The sequence below is a fragment of the Centruroides sculpturatus genome, unplaced genomic scaffold (genome assembly GCF_000671375.1).
Source record: "Centruroides sculpturatus isolate CEXI.00-Female unplaced genomic scaffold, Cexi_2.0 scaffold2, whole genome shotgun sequence".
Lineage (NCBI taxonomy): Eukaryota > Metazoa > Arthropoda > Arachnida > Scorpiones > Buthidae > Centruroides > Centruroides sculpturatus.
Genome location: NW_019384369.1, coordinates 1,689,663 through 1,708,262, shown reverse-complemented (window position 1 = coordinate 1,708,262; position 18,600 = coordinate 1,689,663).

Below are 18,600 nucleotides of genomic sequence, written 5' to 3'. Positions count from 1 at the left end.
AGCACAACAAATTGAAAACGAATAGAGAAAATATTGAACAGTAAAAATAGGCAAACGACAAATTTTCGATATAAAACATTTTAATTCTTTATTATTTCATCTTTTTTTAAGTAAAAGGTATAAATTTCATTTTTTCATAAAATATTTTCTTATATAATAAAATTCTTATAGTATGCAGAATATTTATTTCGATGGAATTTGCTGCATCCAATGACATTATGATACTTGAGATAACATCTATAGCCGAAATAAAAAGTCAATCGAGATTTTAGCAAATTTGTCAAAATAACTCATCTCTAAATAATAATAAAATATAAATACAACTCAATCTCGATTTACAAATATGCTAGTTGGTTTGCTTATTCGGTATAACGAACTGTTTTATTTTATCTCTTATTCCGATTTACAAGAAGAAATATTTGATACATCGACCATTGACAATATTTACGAGAACAAAATACAGTAGAACCTCGATTATCCGGACTAATTGGGGGTGAAGGTAGTCCGGATAAGGAAAATTCGGATAATCGAAACAAATACTTTAATTTGTCTTTTAATGATAATACAACACGTTTTCTTTTCGATGACATATCGGTAATATTAAAAGTAAATACTGTATTTAAACCGTAATCAAATTTTCAAGAAACAAACGTTCGTATTGAATTTGGACTACTACTGACCAACGCTAACAGACTAACTATTGTTTAAAAGGCTCTCTGGTAGCGCAAGAAGACGGATTTTATAAAATAAAAAGCAGTTGAAACTGCATTTTTATGAATAAAAATTTGACAAACTATTTATCGTTTTATGACGAGTAAAATTTGTTCGTCGCGTTCGCGGCTTTTAAGTAATGTATAAACCTTAGAAACGCGAGGCCCTTCGGACCGCGAGGCATAGGCGGTGGCCCACGTTGCCCATGCCTTACGTCGCCCTTGGTCATAGAAATGATGTAATTTGAAAATAAATTACTTATAAATACGTATGTCAAGTTATATTTTTATTACGACACAAAATATATTTAAGAGTTTACGGCCACTGTGCCGGGTGAGACGCCAAGTGCAAATCAGCAAATTCGTAAAATTTTTGTTTATTTTGAACAATCCGGATAATAGAGGTCCGGATAATCGAGGTTCTACTGTATACTAATCATGAGTATGGAGGAATCAAGTTTTGCGAGCTCCGACCATATGACTCGTAAGTTTCAGTTTCTATTTTCTTCTTTTTATTCACATCATGTATTTTCTTGTGTTTTCTTGTGTCATTTATTCTAACGCGATAGTACAGTTAGTAATCTTTATCTCTACATTACAGACTCTTATATCAATAATTTATAATTTCATAAATTAAACAAGAGCAGCTAAAGTGCTGTTATTTTAAGTCCTTGCGAGATATTTGTCTCCCTCATATTTACCATTATATTATCTCTTTGCGTGTCTTATAAAGCCCATTTTGTGGTTAACCATGACAACTTCGGATACATGAGCAATCGGAATTATCGAACCATCGCTTCCCTCTATTAATCCGTTATATCTAGCCTAATTAAATCTAATCTAATCTAACCTATCTAATTAATTAAAATTAATCGATTATATACAGTATATATAGTAGTCTAACGCTCCCTGGGTCTAACAAACGACGGTACAGATCTTTACAATTCACACATTTCTACAAAGCATATAATTTAGAAGTTTGGCATCGACTCTTTTAATTAATTCATTCATTCTAGAACATTTTTTATTTGCAAAACACGATGCATAATTTTAATTTTCGCTCGGCCAGCGCCATCTACAGGAACGTAGCGAAACTAATTTCGAAATTAAAAATGTGGAATTATAAAAATAATAAAAAAATTTCGTAAGATACGCTATAAATAAACATTTTTACTCATTTATCATGAAGTTACATTGAACATAGAGGTCTATACAAAGCAGAAATACGTATCATCTAAAGTATTTGTATTGATGTTGTTTATTCTAAAACGAAAGAATGATTAAATTTGAGATTTGCTTATAACAATTTAATCGGAATATTCGAAAACGTAAATTGTATTGTTGTGGTTGACTAAAGGAAATTGTATAAGCAAATACAGTACATTCTGTTACAAAAAAAAAATCCATGTATCTTAAAGCCATCTTTCAATGGTAGTCAAATTCTGCATGTGGAATGATAATGAAAAAAAGTAAAAAAAAATTATTACATCACAGCACAAGATATATTATTGAAGAATAGTTTCATTACAATAGTTGCACATTAGTAAATTGTTAAACTAAGTTAAACCTTACAATTTACATTAATTGTCAGTTTGCCAATTTCTGATTTGTTATGAAGCTGGTTCTTCAATGATGAATCTTTGTTCTGTAATATTTTAATGAATTTATTTTAAATTTTTACAACCATTTCACATGAATAATTTGATTGCTTACCGGCTTATAGTACTTCAATGTTTTTAGAACGGAGTATTTACAACTGCGATTTAGACCAAATCAAATTATCAAGTTGTTTCAGATAATAAAATATAACCAAGTATGGAATTCGAAAGTGTCTGACAAATTGTTAACTTTTTATTGAATAGATGTGATTTTCTAGTGTAACTTTGGCTAAGATTTTAGCATTTTTCTATAGCTACATTTATTTAAGCACGTATCGATTGTAATAAGGCATAGAAGATTTATTGCCTATTGAGTAGTGCTCTGTTTAATTGCCTGAGTAGAAGTATATATATATATATATATATATGATAGGATAGATAATACGAAAAAGAAAAATTTAAGATTTCACATATTTTAAAAAAAAGTAGTTTTTAAGAATTAGTTTAATGCCACACATTAATATCAGTGTCAATTGATTTGATGATGGCTATCACAATAGCCAAATATTATTCATTTTTTTGTTATCAGGCATCACTTTTATATCTGTAGTTACCCTATACCAATAATTGTATGTATTATTACTTTCAGGGCAGGCTCATGCATCGGTTTTTCGAACCTTAGTCAGGCTCCTGGCTCAGAGGGACCACGCACTATCAAATTTTAAAGAAAATTTTATAATACAATTATTTTTATTCTCTGACTCGTCGAGTATATAATTTTATTTGAAGTTTGTAAATTACATTTAATAAAATTACATGATTTTTCTTGAAAGATCATATAATTTTATTATGCAAGATAAAATATTTGCAAGATAAAAGATTTTTTCTTGCAAATAATTGAGGCCTCACTAATAACTTTTCCATCCTCCAGCTGCCCCTGATTACTTTTAAATATTACTAAATTTATATAACTAAAATTATCAGTAATGAGGTACAATATAAATCCGCTTATTTATTTAAAATACAGTATAGGAAAATTGTAACAGACTGAAAATTATAGAATATATTTAAAACATATAAAACTGACAAAAATGCATTTACTTTTATGTTATAGTTGTTCATTCAATAACAGATACAGACAAATAACATAATTTTATTCTCGGTCTTCAAGTTATGGCTTGAAAACATATTCGTCAAGTCCAATCAATAGGCTACTTATCAAAGTAATCATAGTTGACAAGTAATTTGAGGTTTTCAAATGGTTCATGTTGTGCCAAATTTTATGATTTAGTTAAAGTGATGTAAATTTGAAAGCATATTATCTGTGTGATATGATTAAACATAACTACAGTAAGACCCCGCTTAACGCGTGGGATGCGTTCCTAGACGACAAAGCGCTAAGCGAAACAGCGTTAAACAAGGTCATTTTAACATAGAGTAAACAGAGAACGAGAAACATGCGACCAAAAATAAATAAATTTTACTTTAGTTTTAAGTTATTTTTATATTAATTTGTATAATAATATATGTTAAATAACACATAAACATATGCACACAGAAATCTAAAGTTTATTTTTTGTGATGAATGTCATGGCTTTTCTGAAATTCTTGTTCTTTGTCATAAAGTTGTGTAGTTTCATTTGTCGCTTTTTTTCTTTCCTTACGCAAATGTCAGTAGAAGAAGATCACATCCAAAACGCCTCGTTTTGCTTTTGCACTCCTTTCAAAATCTGGATCATTCGCTACAATTTAACAACGATTTCGGTTATCATTATCGAACTTTTACTAAGGAAAATCTGTGAAGTTTTTTGGGTTCTTCGTTTTCAGAATCACTATTTTCCAGTTTTACATGGATTCCTTGTTTTGCCAGTTCTTGAAGGTCGTCGTTAATAAGACTCTCACTAGAAACCTGCAGTAACTCCTCAATATCCTGTTCATCTGCATCTCCTAGTCCTTCTGTATCGATTAGGTTGAGTTAGATTAACCTAACGATACAGCGATAGGTTCTTCTCGTCGAGAATTCTTGGATACCTTCAGCCATAACTTCTTCCAAACTCCGTTTATGCATTTATCACTTAATTCTTGCCAAGTTAAGTAAATATTGCCTATGGCATCCATGATGTTATATTTTTTTCCAAAATTGCACAAAACAAACATACTGTAGTCTTTAAGGAAAGTACAACGCTACAATGAATTACCACCTTTTGCTGATTGGTTCGTGTTCGTAAATAATCGTATTATACTGTATACGAATCGATGAAATGCCGCGATAATTTGATTCGGCGTAAATTTTGAGCGTTTTTTTAGGCTTCGAGCAGACAGCGTTATATCGAAGGCAGCGTTAAGCAGGGTCTTACTGTAATTAGACACTTAACTGCACTAAAAAGTAAAGAAATAAATTTTCAGCTTTCATAATATTCTTGGTATTCGAAATTCTTCTTGATTTAACAATTAATTTAACATACAGGGTGTGTTTTTAAAATGATGGTACTCAGAGATATTTGTAGAGCAATCTAACAGCCGGACTGCCACCAAATTTGGGAGAGTGTCTAAGGACAACATGGGAAAGAGATTCCGCGAAGGGAAAACAGTAGTACCTAAATTCGCCGGTAGGGGTGGATTTTGTGCTGTTGTAGTGAAACAGCTTTTGAAGAATTTGCATAAAACCCAGTTGCAATTAACAAACACACGAATTAATAATCAGACAAAAGTTTCAGTGAAATAATGAAAGTTTAATTAATCAGCAAATAACCTTCTCCCTCTTTCAAGGTGACCACCGTCCTGCTGGACAACACATTGCCTCCTGAACACCGTGCGGACATGTTCTCTACGGCCGAACGTAACATGTCCGCAGCAATGTTCATCACAGTTCGAGAAATGTTGTCCTTCAAAGTCATCAAGTTGGGGACACCACCAAAATAGACCTTGGACTTTAAGACCCATGTGACTTTTTCCTGTGGGGTTACTAAGTAACCCCACAGGAAAAAGTCACATGGGTTAGATCCGGGGGTTAGATGGGTTAGATTAGATGGGTTAGATTGCACTCGTTGAAGGTTCTAACCTTCAACGAGTGCAATCGCAACAATACTGTCTGTGCAGATACCGATTTTTGCCCTCTACCAGGCCGAATTGCTAAGGATCCTGTCTCTTCAAATTTCTTTATCAAGTCTTTCAATGCATTAATTGATAGAGGACCTCTGCGCAGGTTCTTACGGGTTCTAAACTCACGAAGAGCGCCCGGTGCGCTCGTTTGGTTAAGATAATAAAGTTTCACAAGCAACGCACGCTGAGGTAACGAAAGATGCATGTTGAACTCTGCTGAAGTCTGGAATGCTTCAGCGCTTCGGACTTTTGTCCTTGTCTTTTAAGTTCAAATTAGGTGGCGCTGCTGTCGACCACGTCATTGTGAATTTGAATTTTGAGGTGTTACAAGAGCATTATGCAAATTCTTAGCTGTTTCGCTACAGCAGCGCCAAATCCACCCCTACAGGCGAATTTAGATACTACTTTTTTCCTTCGCGGAATCTCTTTCCCATGTCGCTCTTAGTCATTCTCCCAAATTTGCCCGACAGTCCGGCTGTTAGATTGCTATACAGATGTCTCTGAGTACCATCAGTTAAAAAAACACCCTGTATATTATTCTATGAAGTTTCGCTAATTTTTTGCTAAAATTGTTTGCACGCTTAAAAAAAAATAAAATAAAATGTGTTGTCATCGAGAATACATATGTAAGCAAATTTTCAACTACTGTATATCTGAAATTGGTAAGCAAAGCTTCAACTATATAAGTTCTACAACACTCAATTTTGAAATTAAATAGATGAAATTTAATAATTTACGGAAACATGAAATGAAAGACTTGAGAGTTACAAATTCAAGATTTGGCACATCGTCTCAACTTTTATTTTAAAAATAAATAGGCCTACTGTATTATGTAATTTTAAAAAGTCAAATCTGAAATATACCTAAGAAACTTAATTTTATTTCATGTTTTATCGTCTTTATATTCTTATTAAAATCATAAATGAAAAAAATATCTAATGTTTATCATTTTCTTTGTACATTATTCCACATAAAAATAAAATTCTTTAATATGATTAAAACATATGCAATGCAAAAGATGCAAATTCATAAATGAATGCAGAACGTGAATAAATTCGTACAGATGCGCAGTGGGGATGAGGACACGACAGATCTAGGACAGACAAGTAGAATAACCCTAGAATTCTTCTGGGATTAAAGACATCACACTACTATTTTGGAGGACTCGATTCCGGGTCCTTTAAAACAATAATCTGGCGGTTTATTTCCTCAGTCAGCTGGTCTCCATTGGCAGAGGATCAAAACTGGTTAGACTGACCTGATGGAGCGAAAAGGAACATGCTTGTTATACTAGTAAGCAGAAAAAATGTTTTTCGTCCCCGTCTTACATGAATTTAAAGTACAAATTATAATTATAGACTGTCGAATATAAAACGAAAGTTTCAAATTTTTGGTTTTTTCTTTGCTAAATTATTTTCTTATAATTAGATTTATTTAAATGAACAAATCATCGATAAATAACTTATTGATGATTTGTTCGTTTAAATAAATCTAAAAACAATGTTCATAAGAAAAAAGTTATTAAAAATATTTACATTATATTTTTAACGAATTAAAAATAAATAATATTATTTTAATCACAAATTATTATTTTAGAAACAATAATTAGCTTAATTATATTTAATTATGGTTAATTGACAAGAATAAAAATATAAAATATAAAAATATCAAACTGAAAATAAAATGAATTGATCGAAATACCCCTACTTTTTAAAGATTTATCATCGCTAGTTACTTTATTCGATGAAAAGTTTGAACAATTACGTTAAAATTTAATTTATCTAAAAATTAATCGTGATTTAAAGTGCATAATGAAATGAATTTGGAAGTTCATTTTATCTAGAATTTAAATTATAATCTTCTATTTATTAAATTTTCAAGAAATTGAATTTAATATAATTATATGTAATATTTACATTGATTTATATGTTGATTAATTCGAATTCTTATTAGGTACAACGGTTTTATGCTTATAAATTTTTTAGAGAAGATTTTTGTTATGAATTTGAATAAATTAACAAGTAACATAAATTAATTTGAAGAAATATTTACGCTGTTTCTCATATTAAATAAATATTATCATAATTAACTTACGAGATTTATCTCTATTAATCATATGAACATGTAATCGTAATGCTACAACCAGTTTACATCAGTGATGCAAACGGAATTAATTAGACGAATCCTATCTAACGACATTAAGCTCTAACAACTGTTAAGTAATAAGTAATAAATCATATAATTAATTTTATAAGGTTAGATATTATTTTCTAAACTCAGATTATTTAAAAATATAAAAATAATTTTTAATAGTTGATATAGAGACAATTTAAATATTTGTATCATTGTTGTATTGTTAAATAGTTATGATTTTGGCATTTAATCCTGCCAACAGTTTATGTACATTTTTCTTATTTATGTTTTGTTTATTGTTAATTTGTTAGTTTTAATATTTAATGCGTGCACGTGAGAATTACTTTAAAGTTTATAATATTTCTTATTTTGATGTTTACTTATCAGTGCCATGCATTACCTGTAAAAGAATAAACATTAGCCTAACTCCCATGGTTTCAGACTTATGGAGCACTCTGTATAGAGGAAAAGAATAAAAATAATAGTTAAGAAGACATTTCAACTTAAATTAGTATCTGAGTATGATACATAATTTTGGGTTGAACAAAAAGAATTATCAATAAAGTATCTATAACAATCTTTAAAAATGTTACCTTGGTTCTTTTACTTTCTGAGAATTATTGTATGTTTTGAATACAGATTTCTTACATAACTATATAATAATTTGTGCTAAAATAGCATGCCGTAATAAGAAATTCTTAAAATAAGTTAAAACACAAAAAGATAATATTGCAAATCTACAAGTCCAGTTCCAATTTTTTCAAAAATATTCAAAAATTCAATCGAACTCAGTTTAATTCTTTATCTATCTGGGAAAATCTTTATCGTGAAAACAAACTTCTCTTAATGAAGATGCTGGTCATTTTGAATATTTCATCAAAATTATTGATGTGAAATAGTCAAAAGTATTATAATCTCTATTGATTTATTATCAAAGCTATTAATACTAATACTAATTTTAATATTCATGTCATATTTGTATGTTCATATTTTCTATATATTTACATCTATATTAAGAGTTATAACATCTTTGCCAGTTTACGATTAATTTTATTGCTTACATCAAATAGTAACAATATATTTGATACTACTAAACATCCATTAATTCGATTTTTATAATCTCACTTAATTCGATAATGTTGTTTATTGAATAATTCTTTGTCAATCAATAATTCCTCTTGAATAAAAATGTAAATCGATTTTAAATAAAACAGCGTCAACAAAAATATGAGAATTTCTATACAAGAATCTGATAAAAAATCTTTTATTTCTTTTTCATTAAACTTGTTTACAGTTTAATTGTAATAATTTTTTAAATTTAAGTTTGAACTGTAATATGTTTATTTAGATAATGTTGAAAATTTTATTACATGTATGTTTTCCAATGTAATATAAGTCCGTAAGAATGTGTCCAGCTAGCCAATTATGACTGAACTATTTTTTGCTGCCAACGTTACGAATACAATTCTAATTTCAAATCACTTGCTAGCCCTTATTAGAGCTAGTGAATATATAGCCTTATTTTATTATACAATATAAAAATAAAATAGAGTAGGGATATTGTTATGCTTAAATACGGAAGGATTAGCTGGCGAGTATGTAAATACAGTACACAGTGTATTTACCATTTTATACAATGATACATAACGCATCGTGATATTGTAAACAAAAGAACTCCAAAAGAATTGACGCATTCTGGATGTGGCAATGTTGGATCAGACTCGACTTGAGTTTTCACAATTTAAGTTTAATAACAAAAATTCCTCTCGTCTACTTTTTTCTGCGTTCCCCGAGAGGGAATTTTTCGTCTGCTGGTAATAACCAGCAGACGAAAAATTCCCTCTCGTGTCTGATATCCTTACTTTCCGAATTCGAAAACATTGTCTGCTCTTAACAAACTCTCGAGCAGGAAAACGTATCAGACACGTGTTTATTTGTAATATTAATCACTCAAAATAATAAAAAATTTACAATCGTAACATAGTTAAACGACAAAAAGTTGTCTGTGATAGAGAAGAACCTCTACAAACTAGCCAATAGCAGCAACTACAAAATGGATACCTTAATTTTTAAATCCCGGTAACTCGCTCATTATGGCCCATACAATAAAATGGTTTGGGGATTGCATTATCATATCAAACACTACCTTTGTGCCAAAATTCATTAAAATCGATGGCATACATAGTTGTAGTAGTTCTTGTAAGACATATTATCACGAAATAAAAATTGCATATAAAGCAGTGTTTCTCAACCTGTAACGAATCGTCGCCCCCTTCAACGTAGTATCGCCCCCNGCTATCACAGTAGCCAAATATCATTCATTTTTTTGTTATCAGGCATCACTTTTATATCTGTAGTTACCCTATACCAATAATTGTATGTATTATTACTTTCAGGGCAGGCTCATGCATCGGTTTTTCGAACCTTAGTCAGGCTCCTGGCTCAGAGGGACCACGCACTATCAAATTTTAAAGAAAATTTTATAATACAATTATTTTTATTCTCTGACTCGTCGAGTATATAATTTTATTTGAAGTTTGTAAATTACATTTAATAAAATTACATGATTTTTCTTGAAAGATCATATAATTTTATTATGCAAGATAAAATATTTGCAAGATAAAAGATTTTTTCTTGCAAATAATTGAGGCCTCACTAATAACTTTTCCATCCTCCAGCTGCCCCTGATTACTTTTAAATATTACTAAATTTATATAACTAAAATTATCAGTAATGAGGTACAATATAAATCCGCTTATTTATTTAAAATACAGTATAGGAAAATTGTAACAGACTGAAAATTATAGAATATATTTAAAACATATAAAACTGACAAAAATGCATTTACTTTTATGTTATAGTTGTTCATTCAATAACAGATACAGACAAATAACATAATTTTATTCTCGGTCTTCAAGTTATGGCTTGAAAACATATTCGTCAAGTCCAATCAATAGGCTACTTATCAAAGTAATCATAGTTGACAAGTAATTTGAGGTTTTCAAATGGTTCATGTTGTGCCAAATTTTATGATTTAGTTAAAGTGATGTAAATTTGAAAGCATATTATCTGTGTGATATGATTAAACATAACTACAGTAAGACCCCGCTTAACGCGTGGGATGCGTTCCTAGACGACAAAGCGCTAAGCGAAACAGCGTTAAACAAGACCATTTTAACATAGAGCAGTGTTTCTCAACGGGGGCGATATCGCCCCCGTTGAGAAACACTGATATAAAGCCATCTGTTATAAGATTTCATTGAAAAATAACTTTTAAATTATTACTAATTATTTTAAAAATGAAAATACGGGCAATTTTGGGAATAAAGATAAATTTTTACAAAAAGCAAAAAAACATCGTAAATGCCAACGAATAAAATTTTCATTAAGATTGACCCCGCTCTAGATATGATACGTGACCCTCTATCTCCTCATTCTCTTGCCTTTTAACAATCAAAATTTAATAGTATCAATGTTCCAAAAGACAGTATGTATTATTATCACTAATAATTTATCAGTGAATATATTGACATAATCAAATTTTAAATTATTTTATTTTGACACTTTACTGTAAGCTTAAGCGCTTCGCATAGTGCACTGCCTTCCAATCAGACTTGTCCATAGGAAAATAGGTATTGTTTTCTTTCCTTCCCGACAACATATATCGTATTTAATCAGAGAAATTTAAAAATTAGAAAAGTTGAAATAACTAGGTAACTATTGAAAGTAGAATCTTTATAAATATATGAGACTGTTTCCTCTCTTCTTACGTCTTTGTAATAAATGTCATCTCCTCTTAACTGAAAATAACTTTTATAACTTGCTGATATAACCATTTATATAAAGAATCAACTAGTAAGTGGTTATTTTTCGTTGAAATATTATTAAAGTTATATTTAGTCTAAGAGTTTGATTGTATAAATTGAATTTTGCTATATTAGATATAAAATATAGAGATATGCCTTGGAAAAGATAATTCAATAAGATTAGTTTTCTTACGTCAATAATTAATAAAATACAATATAATATAATATTGTTATCGAGACGTTTACGTCTCGATGACAATAATGTATCAATATTTGCTGTTTTTAAAATAATTTTAAAACAGTTCTCGTTAATCAAATTTTATCCTTATTTTGAAATTTCTTATAAATTTACACAAAATAAAGTAGATAGAATTTTATAATTAATTTAAAGGCTACTGCATACCGTTTGTATTGTCATAATACGGTATTTATAACGAAAATTTAATAAAACATTTTTTTAAAAGTAAATAAAATAGTGACGTTACTTTATAAATTTAACGTCGTTAAAAATTAAAAAATAACAACAATGAAAACAGTTCTAATGTTTGACTCTAAGTTTATGATATATAGTGTGAGAACAACTTTCAGTGCAACTGTGACGGTCCAAAACCATTTTGTTTTAGAACAGTATCACCTTTCTAATAAATTTCGTGTTTAGGTAAAAGGGGAAAAAGAGGGACTTCTGCGGTCGATGACCGAGACGATCTGCTCAAAAAAAAATCGTTAGTATATCAATAAAAGAAATCTCCATTTAATTAAAGGTAACTCTATAGACGTTAATATCAACAAGACGGGAATAAGAGATGTTTCTTACCCCCTCTTTGGTTGCACGTGACACGTGGTTACAGCAATAAATCGCCTCGTTCGTAGTCAAACGCGACGTTTGATATAAATAATATCTAGATAGTTGACCAGGTTAAAGAAATTATTGTCAGATGAATGTTAATTTATGGATGAGAGCCGTCAAACCTATAGAAATTTATATTATAAAATCATATCTTCTGGACACTGATACTGTATTAATAAATTAAACAAACTTCTCTGTGTTAGTGGTCCGTACTAGCTAGATCCAGACATCAACACACTAACAGGTGTGCGTATAATTCATTAATGATGTCATAGTTTTCACCCCCCTCAAAAATAGTATAAAGAGGGCTTGGACGCAGTCCACAAGGCGGACATTTCCAGGGCGGACATCGACTGCCACATCTACTGACCAATACCGCCATAACTGCAGTGACGATCCAGGAACGTTTTTACCAACGACCCATATTACGGATCGGAAACTTAGAGGTATTTGTTTTTGGATATCTATTTGTATACTCTCTCTCTCTGAGAAATCTCTCTTCTAGAGATCTCTCTCTCGTCTCTTAATTTAACTTAGAGAATAGAGATTAGATATTTCATATGAAAGACAAATCATTGTCGCGACGTAGAATAGAATTTTTGTAAATCTTCACCTTAGCCTTTGATATGTACAATTTTATAGTTGTTTATTAAATGTGTTATTCTTGTTCAACCTGTGTATATATTTGGGAACCTGTCAACTTACCCATTAACCTCCCCACTCAATTTTATTTTGCCCTCCTATAAAGCCATCCTCTGACAGAGCCGCCGGTAAGTGGGGACAACTAACTCCCTCGGTTCTCACACAACTTTGTTAAAATATTTTAAATTAATATTAAAATTTATACGTTACTGTAATTAAATACAGTAAGTAGAGAAGACCGGAGCTGAATTTGGGAGGGTTCTTGTCATTTTATGTTAAAAAAATAATTTATTTTGGTTGTAATTTTGTAACATGTCATTTTGGCTTGAAGGGCTAAAAATATGTTGCTGTTGTTATACATGTTTATGTTATTTATTATTTAGCTTATTTTACATTTTTGGATTCATTAATTGTCAAAACGTCGAGAAATGTAAAAACAAAGAAATGAAGGAGGAGTCAAAATTTGATCGATTCCTACACTTTCCTTTATTATACTGTACTCTATAATCTCGCCAATAAGCGTCTTTTGAATTTTAATGTAAGTGGCGCTGTTAGTAAATTTGAACAATTTTACTGTATTGGTCTAACGTTGCGATATCGACACTTGCTTTAGTTTAGTACTCCCTAACAAACAGCAACATACTTTCAGTCCAAGCTAAAATCACATGTGAAGCAACTAAAATAAATTATTTTTATAACATAAAATGACATAAACCCTCCCAAATTAAGCTCATTCGCCATTACAAGTCCCGAACTATACGCGAGAGACGCTTATTCAACAGACCACGTTCTATGTGGTTAGTAAAGAGCTGCGCCTAGCAGAGTGTATTAAAAATTCATTATATAATTTGCTTATAGTAACAACTATTATCGATCTTTCCAATCTCTTTAGATTTTAATACTTTTCATATTAAATCTTAAATACGTTCTAGAAAAGTAGTAGTATTCTCAAATTTTCCTATTATTTTTTACATATACAGTGTAATACAGAGTTTCCCAACCTTTTTCACGTATCGATCCCTTTTAAGAAATTTTCTTATTCCATTAATATTATTTTCATATATTCTACAATATTATATACTACATGTTATATATGCTACAGTCTCCTATATAATTTATGAAAGACAGCTTACTTTATTTGAGAGCAAAAACGTAAAATTTTTAATATTTTTAAATAAATGTTTTATATTTGCAAAGTTTCATTGACCGTGTTGGATAACTGGTGTAATAAGTGACAGAACGATTCACAAAACTTGTTCGGATAAGCGTCATTTTTTATTTATCATCTTCATTAAAGTCATCGAAAAATATCAATTAATGTAACTTACTGTACTTAATATAAATTTAAATCTATATAATGTTAATACTGTATTTCACATACACTCATTTTCAATTTGCGCCTTTTGAAAATTAAGAGAGCCCTTTATCCATGCCCATCATGGGTTCGGTCGAATCCACATTGGGACGGCGAGTGATGAGGTTCGGATCTCGAGACAGACCCTCCTCGAAAAATTCCTGGGATTGATAGCCGGACTTCGATCCTGGTGAAACATGCTGACGCTTTAACTCCCTTGGCTATCCGACTGTCAAATTATATATTGTTTAAACGTTTAATTTAATATTTAATGATTATTTGCTACTCCTAATGTAGAAATTAATCTATATGGTATAAGTTATTAAGTACCCATCCATTTCATCTTTATAGATTTTTAATAAAGTGTCATTCATGTGTCTCCCTACTAAAAGGATTTATAAATTATTTTTAAGAGTTATTTATTAAATAAATAAATAATTGAGATAAATTGTATATAACAAGTATATAAAATTTGATCTGCTGTTTTCTTCTAATTCTATTAAATTTAGTGGTTAGATAGGAATGATATCTGTGATCAAATAAACCCATAAAATTAAATGTACATAAAGGATAAAGAGAATCTAGTTGTAAATCAATTAAATGCAGATCCTCTTATCCTATATGATCCATTGCGGATTATACTTCAATTCTACTTAAGCTGTGGACTTACTCGAAATTAACTTGTAATTACTAGTTACTCAGTAGATTCAAACAATATAACGTATCAAATTGCTTACAATCCACAAAATAAATTATCACAAACATTGTATCTATTAAAAAGCATTATTGTCTTTACGTGGCAGATTTGTATTAATCAAATTAATGTGACATTTATACTTTAAAAAGTAAAAAATAAGTTTCCTCACTTTCCGTTGAATTATTTTATTATAAAATATTTATTATTATTAATGTATTAAAACCTCTTAAAAGTTCTAATAAAAATTTAGATTATCTTCATGCATGAGGGCACGATTTTGTTTACCACTTTGAAGCTAAATAACTTTTGTGCCTTTTGTCGAAATTATATGAAATTATGCAGGGCGGTTATATAAGGTCAATGATGCTGTTAAATTTTTGTGGTCAAAGGCCAAAGAGATGGGCGAGATAATAGAGGATTATATGTCAACAGAGGTCGGATTTAATGACAATTTTACTTGTTATCATTTACACTTTTTTTATAAAAAAAAATAAAACTCATCCCTTCCCTCAAAATTACGCTTTTTTTCCATTTTATAATAATTAATGATATTAAAATTATTTTTAATAAAATATGATAACAGATGATGCCACACACAATTTTAATGTGTGCGACATCATCTGTTATCTGTTAACGACATGTCTACCCTAACAGTGCTTTTACGTAAAACAACGTGAAAGAAGAATACAAGTTCAATTAGCAAGTACTTCATTTATTAGGAAATTAATTTGTTGTTAGATTTTTTTTACATTTTGAGTGTAATTAGATGAAACTACATAGATGTGAATATAGAAAGTATTCGTAGAATATGACTAGACTAATATGAAAAAAGTATCACGTATTACTCGATCAGAAAATATTTGAAAAATTTATACTTTAACAATTTTATTTTGATTATTACGGCCTAGAATTTATACCGAGTATATTTTTTATTTAATTTGTAACTGTAATTACAAATATATGTAAAATTCAGGATTGATGTAATGTTATATCATTCGAATAGTAATGGCGCATAAAATATTTACAGGATTAATTGAAGTTTTCGAATTTTGTTTGAGGAAACTGATGAAGGCAAGAGTATTGACAGTTATAAAATGAACTGAATTTATTTAAATTAGTTGACTTTGTTTGTTTCGCTCTAGTTTTTTCGTAATGTTACGATATAGGTACTTTTGACTTTGTAAATTGTATTACACTAAAAAATAAAGTTTTATGTTATTCTCCTACTTAATTATGTATTTTTAATGTTTACGAACTAAATAGTACAGGTAACCCCAGTATAACACGGCACTTCTATAGCACGGATTCGCTCTAACACGGTTCGAGAATTGGTACCATCCCCCATATAACACGGTACTTTTATAGCACGGATTTACTCTGACACGGTTCGAGAATTGGGTAAAACTCTCGTACAACAGGAAATGTAATAAATTTTTACATACTTAAGTACTAATAGTTCACAAAAATTATTATTTTCATGAACTATTAGTACTTCAGTGTGTAAATTTTCTTTTCTCTTTTCCATACACATGGTCCTTCGTGAAAATTGTTTCAATTTTGCCATATCTCGACGCTTCTGCTTCTGATGTTGCCGAATGTTTTTCCCTTATTCCATACTTGCTTTATTCTTCATAAGTGCTTAGCACCATATAAGGAAATTTATAAAGACCTTTTAACTAGAAGCAAGCAATCTAAAATTACATACATTTTGCAAAAGGTAAAGCATGGATCTGAAGATAATGCAGAAAAATGCTCAGAGGATAAGGATAACTTGCCAAAAAGAAAACGCTCTCGGTTAATTAATAGTGTTTTTAGTGATGACGAAGAAAACATTGTTTAATTTATATTAATATGTGTCACTTAAAAAATTTTAATGAAGATATTTATCTTAATTATGAAAATATACTAGCATGTTTTTTTAATTTTTGGAACCTAACCCTCCTTTTCGTATTAGTTCTTTGTTTCGTATAACACGGCAATTTTTTGGAACGTAACTACCGTGTTATACGGGGGTTACCTGTATTTATTTAATTAAAATTCAAACTTTACAAAGTACTACGAATATTAGAGAAGACCGTTTTACTATAATTTACTACGTCTTACTACGTTTTACTCTAATGTTGATTTCAAAAAAAGTAGGTCAGACAAGGACCGTTAGACTAATGACGTATATTGTCGGCTTTTCCGGGTTGCGTCGGAGCTCTCGCGATAGCGCGATTTACAGTAGTCACACCTACTTTTTCTGACGCGAGCCAATTAGGAATATTAATTTTTTAACCAATCAGATGATGGCGGGAAGTTTAAATCCGATTTATGTCGATAGATGGCCCTCTAAAATTTAATATTTATTTTAATTTTTTCTCGTTTATTGTAATTTCTCGTGAACTAAAAGATAATCCAAAACAAAGTTAGAGAATCCAACTACTCTTAAAAATTCAACGACTTCACGAAATGGTCCAGGTATTTCATATAAATTTTTTAACGACTATACTCGTCCTTCACCACTGTCACACAATCGCCCAGGACGACTACAGTCGTCCCTTCACTGCATATGCAGGATCAATGACAGTAGAAAAAATAGGGTTCTTCTAATTTGCAATTTATTTCATAACATTGGGCATGCTTCTTTTGTAAGTGAACTTAGTAATATTGTTATTTATAGTTTTCTTCGTCTTTTTTTTGCTAGGATCTGAGTAAGAACTTATTAATCCCTCAAGGACTTTTGCTCTAAATCCCAGTGAACAAGGGGCACTTTCTACAGCACTATCCAGAGTAGTACAAACGGATGGTTCAGTAGTTGAATGGACTGAGGCCAGGATTGTTACACCGGTGCGCTCGCCGACTCTAGCATTAAGTTTAGAAAAGCTTGAAATATATAAATCTAGCCTTGCGGGCAAATGTTTAAATTACAAGAATGCCACAGTATTACCATCGGTCTGGAAGTATATGATCAAGAATAGCTCATTAAAATCTCATACATAATGCGCGGTCGATATAATTCTCTACATTATGTCATTATATTTGTATTTTTATTTTATTCATTTTAATTCATTCAGTTCCATGTATTTGTAGAGTTTGTTATATATTTGTATATTTCGGTATTTTGACTAAATGTTCGAACTTCTTTGAATTTGAATTTGTTATTGCATATTCGTTCGAATATAGAACGATTGTAAACGTTCTAGAGAATTGATAACCTGACGATGGCCTGTGGATCATGTTCGTTTAAAGCAATAAAGTAGGTTCTCAGCAATATAAGGTGTGCGTTTCGTAAGATTCAACTTGACATCATTCTTAAATTTGAATATTTTGAAATAAAATTAAATATTTACATCTAAAAATTCATACCTAATTTAAACTATCTGTACACACTAAATAAAATATATGAGTTTCGTGACCGAAACGATCGATGTAAACTACAGTGATGAAATTCTCTTCATACTTCAACCATCTATCAATGTCGTATTTGATATATTAATACAATCTAACTAATAAATAATGAAGGCTTTATATACTTAATTATTAATTTAAAAATTTCGCAATTTTACATTTAACCATAACTTTTTAAAAAATTTATTTAATCACTTCTCTCTGCAAATATTATCTTTTGATAATGGATTATGTGAGCATTAATCAAATCATTTAAATATTTACAATTCTAATGATGTTTTGATAGTAGACTGTTATAATATGATAGACAGTTTCTCATTC